At 45.4% G+C, this 21,094-nt stretch overlaps 1 protein-coding gene and 1 long non-coding RNA gene across 2 annotated transcripts in view; one reads left to right on the top strand and one right to left on the bottom strand.

Annotated features, from left to right (window-relative positions):
- The window catches only part of LOC138300728 (uncharacterized), a 158,807-nt gene extending 145,726 nt beyond the window's left edge, over positions 1-13,081 (top strand). The window contains exon 5 of the mRNA XM_069240437.1: positions 12,205-13,081. The gene's annotated coding sequence lies outside the window, so the exon portion shown is untranslated. The remainder of the gene's footprint in view (positions 1-12,204) is intronic.
- LOC138300729 (uncharacterized) overlaps positions 1-19,423 on the bottom strand; it is a 106,840-nt gene extending 87,417 nt beyond the window's left edge. Inside the window, exon 1 of the long non-coding RNA XR_011204993.1 lies at positions 19,273-19,423. This is a non-coding gene — a long non-coding RNA (uncharacterized lncRNA). The remainder of the gene's footprint in view (positions 1-19,272) is intronic.
- Positions 19,424-21,094: the final 1,671 nt, after the last annotated feature.

The following is a 21,094-nucleotide window of genomic DNA, read 5'->3' as shown; positions in this document are numbered from 1 at the left end:
TCCTCCGCCTGATGATGCTAATGCACACATGAACAGGAAGACCAACAAAAAAGGGTGGGGGGAGAAATAAAGACATGTTGAGTGCATGCATTGGCGACACCGTTGGCGGAGAGGACAGACACAGAAGCCCCCTGCACTACGCCGCGCACTTGGGGTACACTACTCAATCCGTGGGACACGGCCTACAAGCCTATGGATGACAAATCCACACATAGGTGACACAGGGCCATGATTAGCTGTACTAGGCAACCTACAGAGGTGGGGGGCGGGGGCACAGGGCCATGCCTAACGGAGGGGCCTAGCCTACGGAAATCGCCCTGGCCTAGGGATACCCACAGCCCTCCTCCCCCACCCAGACACCTCCAATGTGCGCAAAATCAGCAGAATGTGCTTGTACTCACCCCCTTGTGTCTGCTGTGATGTCCTCACGCGCCCATCCAAATCGGGGTAGGCCACCGTCAGGATCCGGGACATCAGGGGGGTCAATTGACGGGAGCCACCCCTCCTACGTTGGGAGGCCATCCCCAGCAGAGCCTCCGCGGTCTTCCTGCTCCCGTGGCGGATGTCCTCCCACCTCTTGCGGCAGTGGGTGCCCCGTCTGTTGTGGACCCCCAGGGTCCGGACGTCCTTGGCGATGGCACGCCAAATGTCAATTTTCTGATGGGCGCTGACCTATGTCACATGTACAGGGGGAGAAATAACATAGTCATAATTTTATGCATGCTCGATGTGAGTGGCCCCCCATCCCCACCCTTGCCATGTGGCACATGCTCTCATCTGTCGTTTGATGCATGCCTCAATCGCTCCCCTCCCCACCATCTTTCATCCACCCGACTCAACACAGGCATTGCCCACAAAGCATGGTCCCAGTGGACTTACCTGTTGGTCTGGAGGACCGTAGAGTAGCGCATACTGGGGGAGGACCCCATCCACGAGTTTCTCCAATTCTTCAGAAGTGAAGGCAGGGGCCCTTTCCCCAGTCGCAGCAGCCATTGTCTCTTCCAGACCGAGGTCACAGCAGCACTTGCAGTATAGGTCCTCTCTTGTGGATGATCAGGTCTCGAGTAAATAAGCAGATAGAAAATGGCGGTCACGTCCGCGGCGGTGCGTACCGCGGCGGTGCGTACCACGACCGCCGGCGCACTTCGTCATTGGCTCCTGAAACCCATAGGGTTCAATGTTAACCAATGCGGCTTTGTGCCGCGGTCTTCGACCGCCTACCGCCACGGTGTGCCACCCCAGCGCATTTACCTCACATCCCATTGTCGCACTTCACAGGTCAGGCAGCCGCCATTTCAAGGGCCCACATGGCTTAATTTCTACTGCGTCACACATGCCTAAGCCTTGCATCGACACTCATACAAGCCATTCAATGCATAGAGAATCGTGTACTGTGCAAGCTGTGGGAACGTACCTGTGGGTTGATTGACTCTGTGCTCGCTGTTGTCCTTCCTAGGCACCGTCCGCTGGGACTTGCGAGGAGATGGAGGAATGTTCCTGTGTACAGACCGCTGGTGGACCTGTCGACAATGGAAGAAAGACATGTCATACTGACATACAGGCTTGACCGAGCCACTATACAGGAACTGTGTGCCCAGCTGGAGCCACACCTGATGTCACCCATCCGCCAACCCACAGGGATCCCCCCTCTAGTACAGGTTCTGTCAGTACTCCATTTTTTGGCAAGTGGCTCATTTCAATCAACAGTGGCCATTTCATCAGGGATGTCTCAGCCTATGTTTTCAAAGGTGTTGTCCAGACTGTTGTCTGCCCTTCTCAAACACATGCGGAGCTACATCGTTTTCCTTGAGGTGGGGGATTTGCCTACAGTGAAGGGTGATTTCTATGCCCTTGGACATATTCCCAACATCATTGGTGCCATTGATGGGACACATGTGGCTTTGGTCCCCCCAGCAGGAGTGAACAGGTGTACAGGAACAGAAAAAGTTATCATTCCATGAATGTCCAGGTGGTCTGTTTGGCTGACCAGTACATCTCCCATGTAAATGCCAAGTTCCCTGGGTCAGTGCATGACGCGTACATCATGCGAAATAGCAGCATCCCTTATGTAATGGAACAACTACAGAGACACCGTGTGTGGCTAATTGGTGACTCAGGTTACCCCAACCTGTCGTGGTTACTGACCCCAGTGAGGAATCCCAGGACAAGGGCAGAGGAACGGTACAATGAGGCACATGGGCGTACTAGGAGGGTGATCGAGCGGACCTTCGGCCTCCTGAAGGCCAGGTTTAGGTGCCTGCATATGACAGGTGGATCCCTAATGTACTCACCAAAGAAGGTGTGTCATATCATTGTGGCCTGCTGTATGCTTCACAACCTGGCTTTGCGACGCCAGGTGCCTTTCCTGCAGGAGGATGATCCAGATGGTGGTGTTGTGGCAGCTGTGGAGCCTGCGGAGAGTGAAGAGGAGGAAGACGAAGAGGACGACACAGACAATAGGAACACAGTAATACTGCAGTATTTTCAATAACACACAGGTAAGAATCAACACCGGCATTTTACATTTACTTACAGTCTCCTGCCTCTCTACTGTCTGTCCTTTTCACCCAGGGTATGCTAACAGAGTTGTGACTTTCCCTTCCAATTTCAGAGATGTGGGCCCCACTGCGTGACCTCTGCTTTGTTTGCCCATGGACTACAGCTGTGTGACAGTGGTATGTTGTCATCACAATGTAACTGGTAATTTTGGCACGTTTATGTCTAATACATTTTTTCAAAAATACAGGCAGACTCCAGATTATTTGTGTGCAATAAGTGTGTTTATTAAAGTGCTCAATTTTGGGACATGGTTGAAAATCGGTGATGGTGGAGGAATGTCCATGGCAGAGTCCAGATTCTCAGTCTCACAGGTGCATTTTCCATATGCCTGTGGAAGGTGGAGCAGGGGCAGTTTAAGGTTGGACAGGGTGACAATGTGGGACAGTGGGATGACATCAGGGGGTATCCTTTCCTGGCGGGGGTCTTGGCATCCTACTATGTCTTCTTCCTAGATCTCAGGCCCCGCTTGCGGGGTGGTTCTTCTTCTGCAGGGGGTGGGGTTCTGGTGGCCGGTTGTTCTTGTGTCGGGGCCTCCTGTCCACTAGCGCCGGCGGAGGTGGTAGCCTGTTCCTGGTCCATGCTAGTGACAGGGGCCCTTTATGGTGCCACATGGTCCCGCAATGTGGTGACAATCTGGTTGAGAGCCACAACGATGGTGCCCATTGCGGAACTAATGTTTCTGAGTTCTTCCCTGAACCCCATAAACTGTTCCTCCTGCAGTACCTGGATCTCCTGGAACCTGGCCAGGACCGTGGCCATCGTCTCCTGGGAGTGGTGGTATGCTCCCATGATGGAGGAGAGGGCCTCGTGGAGAGTGGGTTCCCTGGGCCTGTCCCCCCCCCCCTGTCGCACAGCAGCCCTCCCAGTTCCCCTGTTTCCCTGGGCCTCTGTCCCCTGGACCGTGTGCCCACTACCACTGCCTCCAGCTCCCTGTTGTTGTTGGGGTGGTGGGTTAACCTGGGTTCCCTGTAGTGGTGGACACACCGCTGATTGACATGTCCTGAAGACAGAGGCATGGGCCCGCTGGGTGGGTGCTGTGCTGGTGTTCCCAGAGGGGGGTAGGTCTGCTGTGGCCTGTGGCTGTCTGAGGGGAACCGACCGTCCCGAGGTCCCCGATGGGCCGGGCTGGTCATCTGGGTCCAGGGAGACAGAGCTGCTGTCATCACTGGGGGCCTCTTCTGGGGGTGGGATGGACATTTCTGGACCCTCCTGGGTGGTGTGGTGGCGTTCGGGTCCTGCAGGGGTATAAGAGTATGGTTATTGCTTCTGTGTGTGCCATAGCGTGCAATGGGTGGGTGCCCGTGTACCCCAGTGCTGGCATTCCCTTGTGGGGGCTGTTGTGACGGTGGTTTGTGGGGGAGATGGGTATGTGCAGTGGGCATGCTTAGGTGATGGGTGTCAATGTTTTGTGGTGGCATGCAGGGTTTGGTGTTGGGATGGGTGGGTTGTGATGGTGAGGCATTAGCAAGGAGGATGTGTGATGGGGGTGGGGGGGAGGGTGGGGGTATGAGTTGGTATGCTGGTGGGTGGGGGGGATGAAGTAGTTGAGATTAGACTTACCAGAGTCCATTCCTCCAGATACTCCTGCGAGGCCCTCAGGATGCAGGATGTTCAAGACCTGTACATCCCATGTTGTAAATTCTGGGGGTTGAGGTGGGGGTCCACCGCCAGTCTTCTGCACTGCGATGTTGTGCCTGGATACCATGGAACGCACCTTCCCCCGTAGGTCGTTCCACCGCTTCCTGATGTCGTCCCGATTTCGTGGATGCTGTCCCACAGCGTTGACCCTGTCCACTATTCTTTGCCATAGCTCCATCTTCCTGGCAATGGTGGTGTGCTGCACCTGTGTCCCGAAGAGCTGGGGCTCTACCCAAACTATTTCCTCCACCATGACCCTGACTTCTGCATCTGAAAACCTGGGGTGTCTTGGGGGTGCCATGGGGTGGTGTGGATGAGGTGTGGGGTGGTGTTTGCGGTGATGAGTGTGGTGAGTGTGGTGGTTTGTGGTGTTTTGTGCGTGGATGTTGTGTGGGTGATGGTGTAGTGTGCCTCTGTGTGATGGTGTTCTCTATTCTGTGCTGTCTCTCTCTCTGGGCTTCATCTCTGATTTGTGGTCGTAGGGGTTTGTGGGTGATGTGGGTGTGTGTTTTATAGTTAATTGGGTGTGTGGGAGTGTTGTGTGTATGTGTCTCAGGTGTGTGTATTTGGAATTGTCCAATGTGGCTGTGTTTTGGAGCTGTGTGTGTATTTTGAGCGCGGCGGTGAGTACCGCCAATGGAATACCGCGGTTGAAAGACCGCCGCGTGGATTCGTGGGTTGTAATGGCATGGGCGTATTTCTGTTGGCGTGACGGTGGAGGTTTGGTCTTCGCCAGTTTATCGCTGGCCGTTGGTGTGGCGGACTTTTGTGGATGTCGGGTTTTTGGCGGTTTGCCTCTTGAGGGTCAGAATGACCGCGGCGGTGTTGTGGCGGTCTTCTGACCGGCGGTAAGCGCCTTTTACCACCGAGGTCAGAATGACCCCCTTAGTCTTTTACACTTATAATGATGATCATGTGATTCCACCAACATGATACATTTAAATGTGACTTGCTTTTAGTTTGTATAAATAATGATTTTGATTCTTTGACTTATAATTGAACACCTAATTGATTATTAGTATTGTTTTCCTTTTGTTTCTTAAGGCAGAGTACACAAGCGCACTGGCCCCTGTTGTAATCTCTCTGTTGGCTTTTAACCATGGCCATGTCATGCCCATCAGTTTGGTTGGTCCGTGGGCTTGCCTTTTAAAATTTGCTTGATTTCATTAGTGAAAGGCATGCATACATCATGCCTATTCCGGTATTTAGCCCTCCGTGAGAACACCAGTAAACCACTGAAAACATAAATGGCTCTGTGTTTTCCGAATGGCTCCTGGACTACTTTTTTCTTTTTATTTCCTATGCAGCATGATCTCGCTGGGCAGTAGTCAAGGGCTTTGCATGACATCGACCCTGTTACATGGATAATTGCACTTTTGCAGGCTACATAGATAATTGCACTATTGCCGATACGTTTGACTGCAAGCAAACTTCTGTTTCCTTTTGTGTCACCTTCGCGCTCATGGTGGCCATCGGCTCACTTCTGTGCAACTGTTTTAGTTTTCATTTTCAGTTTATGTGGCAAGAAATGTCTGGTTAGGAGTTTACAACGCTAATAGCTCTAGCTCAGGCAAATGCGAGGCCCATTGCATTGCAAATGCTTGTTTCTACTTATTAGTAATCTTCTTTTTACATCACTTTTCATTCATATCTTTGTGCTTTATTCTTTTGCTTTTAGTTTTTTCTTTGTGATATCTTCTGACACAATATTGTTTGGGCTCAATGCACAACTTTTATATTGAAATTGGACTATTTATGCCCTGAAGAAGTGGCAATTTTTGTCTAATGTCAAGAAAAATGTTTGATTTCTTTATTGTCTTTGAAGATTGGATGACCCGTTCCTGGTTATGAGTTAACCGTCCTTTCAATAAAAAGGAGTCAGTTATTAAGAATCTTTGGTTGGTGTCTGCTTCACATGGTTCTTTCAGATGTCAGCCCACAGAGATATTTGTCAGCTCATAGAAGAAATCTGTAGTGATACATTGAAACAAAGTGCTTAATGTCCTAGTATGGGTCAATTTCTAAGCATTTGTATTTCATTAAAAACATAAAAAATAAAGGGCACCATGATTTTAACAAATTCTTGTGGCTTTGCGTTTCTCTCCTCATTCAAGTTAGTGCAGTGAAATATAAAGCTAGTGATAGTAATGATTACTTCACTAATGTACATTATTATTTGCATTGGCTAAGCACAAACCTAACCATATGGACAATGGAGCACTTTATAAATAACTGTAACAAAAAATATTATTTTGAACAAAAGGTGAGAAGGGAAGTAGCTAAACTGAAGAGAGAGGAATATATTAGTTCTCTGTCTATTGTGAAGATGTAAATCTTATCTGAACGATGACAGGTCATAGCTGAGGGTGATGTGTTTCATGTTACAATCAGACTGTCTGCTTTGCTTACTGTGATCCGTATGCCTCTTTTTGTGTGAAGTTGTTGCTTTCTCTAAGTGGATATACCTGAGTGTAGAGATTTATGAATTAAGCAGGCTACTTCAGAGTTAATTCTGGCCATGAGTGAGAGTGGTTGAAGTCAGCTTCATGCAAACAAACATGATAATCACAGGGGACACACAAGAAGATACCTTTACTTAAGGCATAAAACAATGCATGTGGTATGGTTGTAGTGTGTTGGAAATTCAAAAAGTGTATGCATATGTGTGTGCCATAGTTCCTGGTATGTCTAGCTCTACCTTGGTGACTCTGGAATTAGATCCACTAGTAAGAGACTGGGCATATACAACTGGTAGTAACCGTTTATGCATAGCCTGGGGATCAGTGAGGTGAAACTGTGTAGGCAATAAGAAACGCCTATCCTAGAAATTGTTTGTGGTGAGCTGAGACAAGGCACTGCACTAGTTTGCTTTTCCAGGCTCACCATTTTGCATCCCAGTATTGCTCTGCTGATCTCTTGTGAGCAGTTGTATGCCCATACTTGTCCAGATAGAGCCGGTGAAAAATAATGTATCTATGCACCTACTATTTTTCTAAAGAGGTCAATGACAATGGCAACTGGTGACAGACCTTGTGGGATGAGTTTGGACTCCAGATTTAAGGTGCCATCTACCATCTAACATTGTAGACACAGTGACAGGGCAAGCAATTGACCACTCTGATTCCATACGCACACTCGATATGATGTGTAACTTAGCAAAATACACTGACTAGGGAAATTAAAGAGAAGCCTGAAGCAATAACGCAGATCCTTACACATTTGTCTATTTTGAGTTATAGTATTTTCGTTCTTCCATAGATGAATCTCTTCTTGAAAAGCAATCATAAATCAAACAAAATGGGAGATTTGAGCTGTAAGTAGAATGCAGAGGAACTAAGAACATGAGGACTAAGGGCTATGTGGTTTAATTAATGCATTCCTTAGTGCACTGGAATACACCGAAAATTTGTTTTTCTTGCTTATATTCTAACTCAGTTACACGAGACGAAGATGTGATTTTGTCCTTGAATTGAAACTAGGCTAGCTCTTACCCTTGATCCTTCAGCTACTCTCCATCAGCTTCTTTACATATCCCAACCTGTGAGTGAAATTTCCCTAAAATGAGATGGTGATAATGGAATCTTGGGAAGCCATTTGTCTACAAGCCAATGTTTACCTTTCTATCCTCATGAAGACCTCTAGTAATGATTGTTTTATTGTTGTGTAGGACAGTGAATGGATTCTTCATCTACTGTGTGTCCTAGTGCTTTCTATTGTCTGTTTCATTGGCTCCCCTGATGTTACTTTCATGATGACCTTATTAAGAATGTTACTTTGTAAGGACTGTCCACCCATCTCACCGAAAGGCTTTTCATCACCATTTTTGTTTGTCATTGTGGTATTGATTATGTAATTTTGTGAAGTGGTTGGTGAAAACAGTCATTAAGGGCCTGATTATTTGCCAAGTGCATGGACAGTGCAGGGGCCCCTTGGGGCTACCTGCACTCATTCTCCACCAGCCTTTTCATGGCGGTGTTACCACCATGAAATCACTGGCGGAGAACGAGGTTGTAGCCCCCAGGGCAACACTGCTTGCAGCGCTGTCCTGGCGGATTAGAATCGCCTCAACCACCAGACCGCCGAGATCTATGATCCTGGCGGTGCTTGTGGTCCGACTGCGGCACGACCCCCGTGGTCATAATATGGCGCTCAGACTGCTACATTGGCGGTCAAGTGACCACCAGACTCATAATGATAACCTACGTGTTTTTAGCAGCCATTTTCAGAGTTTTGTCTTTAGCAAGAATGTTTATCTTGTCTCAGTTGCCCCAAGGAATTGGCTGTGTATTTCTTATGGTTAGCAGGCCACAATTCAGTGGCATCTTGCAAAGGAGAATTCATATGGGATTGTTTTGCCACTGTCTTGCTTATGCACGATATTTATATATCAAATATGCTTGTGTTTTTCTCACTTTGTGTAGAGGATAAGGTCACGGTCATTCCCAGTGTTAGACCTCTCAGCACTGTGTGTGGATTACCCTGTACTATTTGCTTCTGACTGCCTGTTTTTGATCCTTTGCTGAATTTTGTTTTTGCTGACTTTAAGGACTCTGGGCACTTTAACACTGCTGTGTAGAGGATAAGGTCACAGTCATTCCCAGTGTTAGACCTCTCAGCACTGTGTGTGGATTACCCTGTACTATTGGCTTCTGACTGACAGTTTTTGATCCTTTGCTGAATTTTGTTTTTGCTGACTTTAAGGACTCTGGGCACTTTAACACTGCTGACCAGTGCTAAAGTGCAATTGCTCTCTGTCTAAATTGGATTGGGGATTAGCTTCCCCATGATTGGCATATTTGATTTACTAGGAAGTAACTAATTGTGCCACCCACATGAATAGCCCTGTAAACATGTCTCAGACCTGCCATTGCAGTGTATGAGTGTGCAGTTGTGTACTGTCAATTCGAGCTGGCAACTGTGCCTACTTTCCAGGCCCAACCCTCCCCTTTTTCTACATGTCAATCACCCCTAAGGAAGGCCCAAGGCAACCCTATGGGCAGGGTGCAGTGTATTTTGAAGGTAGGACATGTACTGGTGTGTTTTACATGTCCTGATAGTGAAATACTACTAAATTCAGTTTTCACTATTGGAAGGCCTATCTCTCATAGGATAACATGGAGATTGTTCAGAGATGTTTTAAGTGCAGTTTCCAATTGGGAACAGATAGACATATGTAAATTGAGGTCTGAACTCACAATTTAAAAATACATCTTTTGGTGAAGTTGGTTTTTAAATTTTAAGATTGAAAATGCCACTTTTAGAAAGTGGGCATTTCCTTGTGTGACTCTTCTGTGCCACTGCCTGGCTGTGAAATACACGTCTGGGTCAGACTGATGGTTGGGCTGTTTGTGAACTCGCTCTAGATAGTCACACAAAGGGATCTGAGGTATGTTTCGCATATCCTGATGGGTCTTCTTGGACTAGAGTGGAGGGAGAAGGTGACACTCGCACCTGAGCAGGGTTGTGCTTGTCCTTACGAAAAGCAGTCTCCAACCCACTAGAGTGTGTCTGGGGCCATAACTGGGAGAGGCCGGGTCTTGTGCACTACAAAGGCTTTCCTTTGAAGTTTGCCAACTTCAAAAGCAGGAATGAGTATAAGTATTGCACTGCTGACCCCACAACTTTAGAACACTTCTGGATCAAGAGGAGACTCTGCTAGGGAGAAGAGCTCAATGCTTGAGGAGGACCTGCCACTCTGCCTGTTGCATGGTTGTGCTGGCCTGCTGCTTCTGCCCTGGGAGTGAAAGGACTGGACTTTGCTTTCTAAATCCTGCTTGTGAAGTTTCTGCAAGGGCTTTGACGGAGCTTGCCTCCTCCTGTGAAGTCTGAGGGACATCAAAGACTTCACCTGGCAGTACCTGGGCTCTTCTGCAGAGAGTCCTGACTTGCAAAGTGGTGCCACATCCAGTCCCTGGGCCCTTAGAAGTGGAAGCTGGTACCCTGAGTGAAGATCCATGCACTGGAGAAGTTGTGGCAGAAAAATTGAAGCAGCACATGTACTGCAGCTGAAATAATTGATGCAGTGCCTGTCTCATGGCTGTGAAATCAACGCATCGCCTGCTTCAGCGTGAATCCATCGTTGACGTGCATCTGGATTTTCCATGCATCGTCCCTGGGCATCAGATCTTCAACATGACAGCACTGATCCGAGGCTGTGTGTCCAGAAATCAATTTTGGTCTTGTTTGATTTGGATAAATATTGGCTATTTTTCTAAACTGGTGTGTAGTCCTTTTGTGGTGTTTTCACTGTGTTACTGTGTGTATATGTGCAGATACATTACACATTGGCTCTGAGATAAGCCTTACTGCTTGTGCCAAGCTACCAAGGGGGTGTGCAGGGGTTATCTTAGATGTGTGACTCCCTTACCTTGACCAGACAGGGTTTAAACTGACTGCCAACTAGAGACCCTATTACTAACACCCAGAGTTCCAATGTTTCCCAGAGCTCACTTTATACTGTTTGCTCTTGGTTGAAACTTTCAACCAATCTTCTCTGACTCAATGTCTAGAACAGGGGTGTTTTGATGCTCATAATTTGTACCAGGTGCCTGGCCATGTGAGATTACTGACCAGGAGGCCAAGATTACCCAGATGACCTACTGCAAACTGTGCCTGCATTTCCCCTGCAAATGCTTTTGTTTGGATGTTTGTTGGGAGCCTTACAGGATTTGGTATTTCCCGGGTACTGGTGACTCTATAGATTCATTGTACATTACATTTGAGTCATTCACATCTACGTTCTCTAGCTCTTAATGAAGACTGCCAACCCTATGCCCCCCACATGCTTATTATCCCCAGATTATAGTTACCTGAGCACAATGAAACAGGCGACTGAAACAGACAAGAAACAAGCCAAAGATGGAGACCATTGGTGGAAGAACCTGCCCTGTAGCTCATGTTGCTAAGCCTGGATCCTCTTTTTCACACAATGAGAATGGCAATTTTGACAGCTGCTGAGGGGTTTGTGCAAATCAGACTAGTAATAATGACCACCTCCTCAGAGAACTGTGAACATTTAAGATTCTGGAAAGGGACCCAGGGCAAGGCAAGCAAAAGTGAGCTGTGAAAGCATACATCTTCCAATTACTGGCCCTTGCCCCTTACTTATTGGTAAGTCGGCCTTGCCAAAACACAGAGACATACTGTGGAACTTGTTCACTACTATTAATATAATTTCTTGAGGGTGAGCAAGCCTCTTAGAACTACTAGAGGAACTGAATATCGGGCTACCCAGGGTATGTAATTTGCTCGGGAGTTTCGGAAAATTCAGATTCAAATAAGAACTTAGATGTCAATGTGGCAGCAGAGAGGTGGTGAGCAGAGGGTGATACTGCAGACTAAAGGAAGTAATCAGGGAATGACAGCAGAGCTTGCCATCAAGTTAGAGTCAGCTAATTGGGTGATTAGCCAACTTCACTGTAAATGATGACATTCTGACCCATCAAGGGAGAACAAAGTAGTTCCTCTTTCAGTGCTAGTGGGTACTTTGAAAATTCTTTGTGGTCCAAAAAATATTTTTGTCTTTAGCCAATGTTTTTGTTCAGATTGATGAGGGTGCACGGGCTTACCCGATAATAAAGATTTGCAAAAGAAAGCAAGTCAACAATAAAAAAATGGCAACACAAAAATTGACAAAGCCAAAAGGCTGACAGCAAATGCCAGAATTATTGGCTCTACCAATGTGGGTTTTCCTCGTATTGTACTTGCAGTCCTACGTTTATAAAAGCAAGACTCCTCATACCATAATGCAAATAATAAAAAACAGGCATGAAGTGCTTCCCCAGCCATATACATAAAAAACATTATGAAAGCTCCCACTGTCATAAAACTCCTCTGAAGGGTGTTCTGGTGGGAGTATGAATGACTGATATAACTTTCTTCCTTCATTTCACAACCACAGTGCTGGAGCATTTAAGAGCTATACTACTAATCTGGCCCAAATGCACCTTCAATGAGTGAAATGTGAAGCACAATGAAATATTTAAACTTTTTTTCCATTTTCTACAGATAATGATGGGAAAATAACCATTGAGAATCTAAAGAATGCCTGTATATTGGCTGGCTTGCATTTTTCACGTAAAGAGCTGGAAGGTATGCTGGAAGAAGCTGACAGAAACGGAGACCTTGTTGTGGACTTAGGAGACTTTCTCGACATAATGTTAAAAACAAGCTTATTTTGAAGGGCTCTACAGTGTCTTGTTTAATGCTCCTCTACAGAAAACCTTTAGTTTTTGTTGTCAAAGATATATTGGGTAAAATACCATTATTTACAATTGAGTTAGGTCAGCTTTTTGCTTATCATTTGTTGGTGTTCTTGTCAATATTATTTGCTTGATTCTCGTTTGATGGCTTTCCTTTCTCTTATTCTTGTACTATGCCTCCCCTGGAGCATAGGTTCTTTACCATCCTATTGACTGGGTGACTTGTGGCCTTCCACTGCTAAACATTCAGGGAGCTACCTTTTTTCTTGTGCTTTTCGCACTCCATGGGAGTGCATGTTTTTTTGTTCTCTCTCCCCGTGTGCTGCACTATAACACCCCCACCCCACACACACACACACACAGACACACACAACCATGTCCCCACGCACTCTCCGTGACTCCCCCAGCTCGCCTGTGAAATCCCTTACTGGTCTCCTCTACTTTTGGCCGTGTTTACTTTCCCCATCTTTCTTGCTGCTTCTGTCCTTCTCTGCCTGGTCACCTAGCAGCCACAGACAGTTTCTCATTGCAATAGATAATCACTAGATTAATAGAGAAAACAGCCAGTGTCTTTTGTGTCATATGTGCTTTTGTTTTCTGAGCAAAGCCCCAAAATCACTCTTGAAGTGACTGTCTATATTTACAGGTATTTTCTCGTTTCAATAAACAGTCACTAGATTAATTCAGAAAACAGCCAGTGTGTTTTGTGTCATATATGTTTTGTTTTATGAGCACAGACCAAAAATTATCTTTTGAAGCCACTATCTACATTTACAGGTATGTTCTTCTTTTAATAGAGACTTAGATTAACAGAGAAAATACCCAGTGTCTCTTGTGTCATATGTGTTTTTGTTTTCTGAGCAGGGCCCAAAAATGTCTGTGGAGTGACTGCGCATATTTACAGGTATTTTCTCATTACTGGAGTTGCGTCGGATGACACATGCTACCACAACTCTGATATTTGAATCACTTGTTTGTGTACCTCCTCTAGCGTGCTGTTCTCCTTTTGTTGAAATTCAAGTGTATTGAAATCCTTACTGGCACTCTAATTGGCATGCAAAAACACACTTGTTGAGATGAAGCAAAACACCACCTTCCTTCAATTTCACTAACCATAAAAAGCACAATTTAAAAAGCATAAATGATTAAGAACATAGGGAAAATTTTAAAAACATCCGACAATTACAATAAAAATATAATCACTTCCACTTCATTTACATAGCATACTTATTTGCAAAGATTTTCAATTCCTAAGAAAACGAATATGTAGATACCAAGCAGCCACAAGGAACTTGCTAACCACAGTGATTAAAATAGTTGAAGTATCACTGTTAAAAATCCTTAAAGCAGTATGACATTGTCTTATGCCCAAATTCTGGCAAATTGTGCAAATCCACTTACGCCGAGGAATGGAGTATGCCGGACAAAAAAACATAAAGGGGGTCATTCTGACCCTGGCGGTCGGTGACCGCCAGGGTCACCGACCACGGGAGCACCGCCAACAGGCTGGCGGTGCTCCGTCGAGCATTCTGACCGCGGCGGTTCAGCCGCGGTCAGAAACGGAAAGTCGGCGGTCTCCCGCCGACTTTCCGCTGTTCGGGAAAATCCTCCATGGCGGCGGAGCGCGCTCCGCCGCCATGGGGATTCTGACACCCCCTACCGCCATCTTGTTCCTGGCGGGTCTCCCGCCAGGAACAGGATGGCGGTAGGGGGTGCCGCGGGGCCCCTGGGGGCCCCTGCAGTGCCCATGCCAATGGCATGGGCACTGCAGGGGCCCCCGTAAGAGGGCCCCACAAAGTATTTCAGTGTCTGCAAAGCAGACACTGAAATACGCGACGGGTGCAACGCGTCCTCGTGGGAAGGTAGATTTGCCCTGGGCTGGCGGGCGGCCTTTTGGCGGCCGCCCGCCAGCCCAGGGTAAATCTCAAAATACCCTCAGCGGTCTTGCGACCGCGGAGTGGTATTTTGTCAGGGGAAGACTGGCGGGCGGCCTCCGCCGCCCGCCAGTCTCAGAATCACCCCCAAAGTGTTCAACAGATTCAGTACAATTACAACAGGCAGGACATTGGTCATATGTTGAGGACAATCCCCATCTGCCTGTTAAGGACAACAATGGTAGACATTCAAAACAGAAACGAACATACAGACTCTTCCCCAGTGTATCAGGTATGAGATCTACATATGGTTCGAATTTGGGGTGCCACTTGAAAACAAGAAATTGATCAGTCAACCGGCCGTGTGATGTTCAAGAGAGAAGATTGTTTTTTACAGAAGACCAGTAAGCAGCTTTCAGAATGGATTTATGGTTTCTCCCTAAATTCTGTGGATTTTCCCAATAGCTTCCAAGCCCCAAAATACGAAACCATTTTAACACATGCCTGAACCATGGAATGGATACTACCTTCAGTCTTCTCAGAAGGTCAAGAAGGGAGTTCCTGTATACAATAAGCTCAGATGTGATCCAAATCCTTTCCCAGAAAAGCAAGGGTCTAAGGGCTATTAAATCAGCAACACGATTGAACCTAAGTTCCAAATAAACCGGGATCAAGGGTGTGCTACGAGGGCATGCAAGTAAAGCCCTAGCGAAATTACTTTCGCCCACAGATAATCTATTGCCATTGTAAAACCCCCACATCTCGGCACCATAGGTGGCCGCGCCCTGTACCTTGGCCAAATAGATCTTGATGGCCGGAGATACTTCTTTTGTTACAGAGCTTTTGTAAAAACGCCGGATAGCGCCCGCCCTATGCAGAAGAAGTGCCGCACTTTTACTAATCTGGTCCTCCCATTGTAGATTATTTGAAATCCTCACTCCCAGGTAGTCTATTGAACTAACCTTACTTAAGGGGGTCCCATCTAGAATAATAGTGAATTTCCTAGTTGGTCCTGGGCTAAAAACCATTAGTTTAGTTTTGCTAACATTCAATTCCAGGCCAAAGTCTGCACAATATGATTTGAACCTATCGACAAGAATTTGAAGACCCATAGGGGTCTTCGAGATAAGTAAAGATTCATCCGCAAACAGTAAAATAGGAATTTTCTGCAAGTTTAAGGAGGGGGCATCGTTCTGACAAGTAGACAATACTTGTACCACCTCATTTATAAACAAGGTAAAAGGGTTGGATCCAGAACACACCCTTGACGAACCCGCCTCTGAATAGGGATATGTTCTGTGAATTCTCCCTGATTGCCCCATCTCACCTGAGTATATGTATTCTCATGTAACCGTTGTAATAGATGAATTATGCTATTAGGGGTACCCATTCTATATAACACTTCCCATAGTTTTTCTCTAGGGACCATATCAAAGGTGGATCAAAGGTCCACAAAAACAACATATAAATTGTACTTGGCAAGAACTATGTATTTCCATTATAAAAGCATCAACCTGAAAACCTGGTCTACCCTACTAGTTTTTGGATGAAAACCCACCTTTAGTGGGGATAGCACCTGATGGTCTTGAACCCAACTTAATAGCCTTCCCAAAAGCTGTTTGGCAAAAATGTTTTGAAGATTGTCAATAAGGCTGATAGGTCTGTAATTTGCTGGGGAGCTCACATTGTCCTTTTTATAAATCAGAATTATTTCGGCCCCTTCCTACGTGCTCCAAATTGGTCCACCTGCTGCGATTTTGTTTGAGATCATGTTTATATACCAGGACCATACTATTGGTTCAGATTTATATAAATCCCCAGAATTTTGTCTGGTCCTGGCGCTTTGTCAGATTTTAGGGAGTTGATTGCTGCTATAGTTTCACCCATGGTGAAGATAATTGGATCTTCATATGTAAAGCATTCTGGTCCTGGGTTATCCAGAGAAAAATTCATTCTAGCCATCGGCGGGGAGAAGGGTTTGTGAGTTGGGAAATTAAAAGGTAGAGTATAGAGTTTAGGAAAGTGACCCACCCAGCTCTCAGGTTGAATATAATTACTTGTGGTGCTCTTGCCCCTTCTTTGTCTATTAGACAGTAACTTCCAGAATGTCACGTTGTCATTAATTTTAATTGCATTAAACAGGTTATGCCAAACTGAATCTTCCCAGCTTTTCTTTGCTTGCATTACGGTCTAATTATAGGCAAGTCTAGCTGATTGTATTCCCCATGGGAACGTGTCGCAATAACTTCTTTTAGTGCTAATTTTGCCTCAGAACAATTCTTATTGAACCACACATTGGTTTTAAAATTACAGTCAGGATATTTGATACTGGTCTTTTTTATAAAAAAAAGTCTGGAGTTTCTTCAGTAAATCTCCATGAACGCTAAGAATAGAAATATCATTGATTTCATACTTCTCATATAAGGCCATTACATCAACAAACAACTGATGGATCCCTTTTATCAAGAATGGATTAGACAACACTTTAGGCCAGCAAACCCGAAAGGAACTATTATCCAGCAGTGGTGTTGGAACCACAGTGCGGTGGTCATTCTGTGATCTCCTGAATACATCACTATGCATAGTGAGAAGCAAGGGATTGTGATCACTCTCATAGCGTGGGTCCACCTTCATATCTTTTAGGAAAGGCCATAACCTGACATCCACTAAGATATAATCAATTACACTGGTTGACAAGCCACGTTTAAATGTCGGTGTGATGCCCAAATCAGAGGGAGTTCGGCCGTTGCAAGCCCTAAGACCTTGTTTGAGACATAGGGATATCAACTGGGAAGCAGCACAGGAATGAATACACAGTTGTTTATCCATTAATTGTGGAATACCCCAAAGTTCGTCTTATTCATCCATTAGACCACTATTTGAACAGAAAGGATCGAAGGTACAATTCATGTCTCCAGCAATCACTACATTTGTCAGAGGGTGTAAGGTATCCAAAAATTCAAACAACTGCACCAAAATCTGAGACTCTATTCCCCGTGGGACAGACCGAGCATAAACATTAATTAGAGTAATCTTGAAAACTCGATCAAAAGTAAATTGTACTCCCATTAAATCGAGTGAGTCAATTTTTAACACAGAATGGACACACTGTAGTCTTTTGTCTAACAATGCCAATAGGCCCCCTTTAGCATGACCTAAGCCCCTCTCTGGTGGTTGAGCTTCAATACAATATGTTAAAAACCCGTCTATATATACTTGGTCCTCAGCCCAAGTCTCCTGAAAAAGACAAATTTCCTGATTATTAATATAGTTGACCCATTCAGGGTCACCCAACTTCCTGTTAATCCCTGCTAAATTCCAGGACATAATAGATAATTCTGAGCAAATTACCTCATCTCTGGACCCAGGACACCGAGACTCCCAACGATGTGTATCCTTATCGAGTACTCCCTGTTTGGTCTCTGGGGACGCTGTTAGATGTGGGTCAGTATGTATTCAATCAGTTGCTGATGGTATATGGAAGGATATTGCTACTGGAGCTACAACACACTTTTGAGTAGAAAATAAGCCATCTAGGGGTAAAGATCAACCGACAGCTAGTGCATGTCATATAAAGTCTAATGTCAACCGATCTCAGATCCCTAAGATAGCTGGTACGTGATTCAAAATCCATAAGTTTATCCACCAGGAGCCTATCTACAAAGCAAACAGAGATAAAGTCAAAATTTTAACCATGTTGACTATGTCTTCCCACCTCAAGGATGTCAGCACGGATGACTGAAAGACAATTGCGCTGAGCACGTAACCAGTAAATAACCTTATTTATCAAGGAATCATGGGTTTCCAATAAGCCAGAGGGTAATTTGGGCACCTCAGCCATGTAAATGGCCCCACCTTTGCTCCTCAGTCCATGGCCCCGTTCCTTATAAACTGGCCATTTAGTGCTATCTTGAACTGCCACATCAATAGGGAGCCTAAGAGCCCTTGTAAAGTGTGTAAGGGAACTTACAACTTCAACAGGGATCTGATTACTGTCATCCCCCGAGAGCTCTTAACAGGATCAATCACCTGAGCTTTAGCAGTCCTTTGGGACCCCAAAAGGTTCCTATTTCTAGAAGTTATACTGTGCTTCAGCCTTACAAATGCAGGCGCAAGCTGGGGTCCCTCTACAAAAGAAATAGATTAGTTTTTTGGGGGGAGGGTAATATCGAACCTCAAAGAGTGGGTACCTGCTCTCAATCCTGGATCAGACAGGATAGTACTCTTGTCCCCATTTAACCCCCATCTGGCCTCTGGCACTTACACTCGGGCTTCTGTGCCTGTTCCCCCTTTAGGGTATCCATCAGTAAAAGCACCAGACCCTTAACTTCATCCACCCTTCTAAGAGCAGTGACCAGATCAATTGCCTCTTGGGATGGTGGCAATCTATCAATGTCAATGTCATTGGGGAGATTGGTTAAAGCTTTATCATCAACACAAATTCCGGCTGGAACACAAGCAGAGGGTCCCTCTTCCTCTGCCAGGTGGCCAAACCGATTTTTGCACAAAATATTAGGAGTCACCACAATTACTGGACTTAACGGGGGCGGAGGGCCTCATTCCCCGTAGGAGATACACTGCTTGCACAGGGAACAGTACCCAAGTCACTGCCAGATGTTAGAGTCATCAGGGGCGAAGAATTTGTCCTAGGAACTTGTGGTGCCTGTTTTAACACAGTCTCAGCTTGGGGTTTAAATGATTGTGACTTATTTTTAAATATTTCCGGAACTTTTATCTTAGATGTGCTGTTTGTAGCAGACAATGGTAGGTTAGAGTTACTTTTCAAAATAGCCTCCACCTCCTTGATCAAAATGTCAATGTCATCTAGAGGATAATTCCTTTAGTGTATTGAAGAGCTCGTTGGTTACTTGACCATTTGTGTAGTTTTTTTTATGCCATTTGACAGAGCAGGAATGTCCACAGCTTTGCGTTTCCCCATCATAACATCAAATAGTAAATAAAATAGCAATATAGCCTAAAAGGACCCCCAGTAAACTTACTTCTAAAAATGGGGTGCCCAGCCTGGCCTCTTTGGCCGATGATCGGTCTTCGCTCGGCGCACGCCCCGGCGCGGGATTAACGAGCACTTTTAAAGCGTGAGAGTAAGGGAAGCCTGGGGGATGGAGTCCCACCCCAGGCAGCAGAGTCACTTCCAACACATACCACGGGATTTAACAAGTGCTTTTAAAAGCGTGAGAGTCAGGGAAGCCTGGGGGATAAAGTCCCACCCCAGGCAGCAGAGTCACTTCCAACGCTTCCTGCGCAGCGGGATTAACAAGCGCTTTTAAAGCGCGAGAGTCAGGGAAGCCTGGGGAATGGAATCCCACCCCAGGCAGCAGTGTCACTTCCTCAATTTCACTAAGTGACCTCATGCCACCTTCATCCTGCCTCTTGTTCATTGCCACTAGGTTAGTTTCTCTTTAACTCTTTCTCACAGATGGTATCTTTTCTACCGTTGTGGCTTATTTGCTTTTCACTCCTGTTTCTATTGTGTTATTTTTTTCTGGTTAAAGTACAAACTGAAATGTACATCGTTATGATTTTGAACCCAGATCTATTAGCTTTGTTAATTTTGTATTATTTTGCTTTTGCTAACGCATTGACCGAAAGCTTTTCTTTTTATTTTGCTGAAGCTGTTTAGCATTGTCAGAAAGCATCGAAAAGGTCGAATGACCGGGAGAGGCTAAACCTGTTGGCTTTTCACTGTTTATGGTAATAAGCGATGCGATGCTTGCAACAAAAGGTTAATATGCACCTGAAGGTGTCTGTACAAAAATAATGTAATTAACAGGCTTTTAAATGTTCAAATCTAGTTGGCAGTATATGTGAGAAACTGGGCAAAAGTTTTAATTGTTTTAATTATTTAGAACAACCAGAGTTCGAAATGGTTTTATATAACCCAGTGCCCAAAGTGTATTAAAAAAGAATGAAAACTGTGATGCTGCATGCAATTGGGATAGGGTGAATGAGCGTGGGGGCAGTTTGAAAGGTGGGCTAAACAAACAAAATAATTTGTAACCTTTTGATCTATCACCTTCAGGTAACTACATATACAATAAGGCACAGCTCAATAAAAAATAAATGCAAGTGCAGTTAATCAGTGGGAAATGCACTAGCATATACTATGACACCTGTATGAATGCAGTGCAGAGGTCTGTGGCTGTAACCAGAGAGTAGAATCCTGGTTGGTGCAGTGGAGAATAATGCCTTGTGTATGTTTAGTGTAATGAAGTCCCAGTCTGTGACAAAAAAACACTGTGAGTATGTATAACAAAACCACTAAAAAAGATTAAATCCGGGTCATCAGGAAGCATCAAGTGATTCCATCAGTTAAAACCAATACGGACTTCCAGTCAGCGGTTACCATTGCAGATTAACCAGTTGGGCACATTAACATGTCTTCCAGGCAGCCAGGCACCCTGGCAAGCAGGCTTGTTTCGCTATCTGCCCATCCCTCGATTGCACAGCACAGGAGACTCCCTGCTAATCTTATACTTCAGCCAACATATTTCAACTGTCAGAGGTAACGCCCGAAACAGTTGTCTTTTCATCAAACATAGAGCTGTTTTCCTTAAATTAAAAAAGTAAGGGCACGCCATGCCCTTCAGTCCCGCCCACTTCGACTACTGATATAACCACAGTGAACTTCCAAGTCGCGAAGATTCTTCCGAAGGAACTCTAAAAACACGCTTTCCCCTAGCTAATGAGCAATTTTTATTTAGGAATGCCAGATGAAAATGTTGCATATCCGAGAGCAAACAGAGTGCAATGCACTAGCAGCCGATTACTAAGAGAAATGGTTGGTCTGTTCACCTCAGTAAC

This window comes from Pleurodeles waltl, chromosome 6, assembly GCF_031143425.1.
Source record: "Pleurodeles waltl isolate 20211129_DDA chromosome 6, aPleWal1.hap1.20221129, whole genome shotgun sequence".
Lineage (NCBI taxonomy): Eukaryota > Metazoa > Chordata > Amphibia > Caudata > Salamandridae > Pleurodeles > Pleurodeles waltl.
This window is presented reverse-complemented; position numbering and strand designations above follow the sequence as displayed.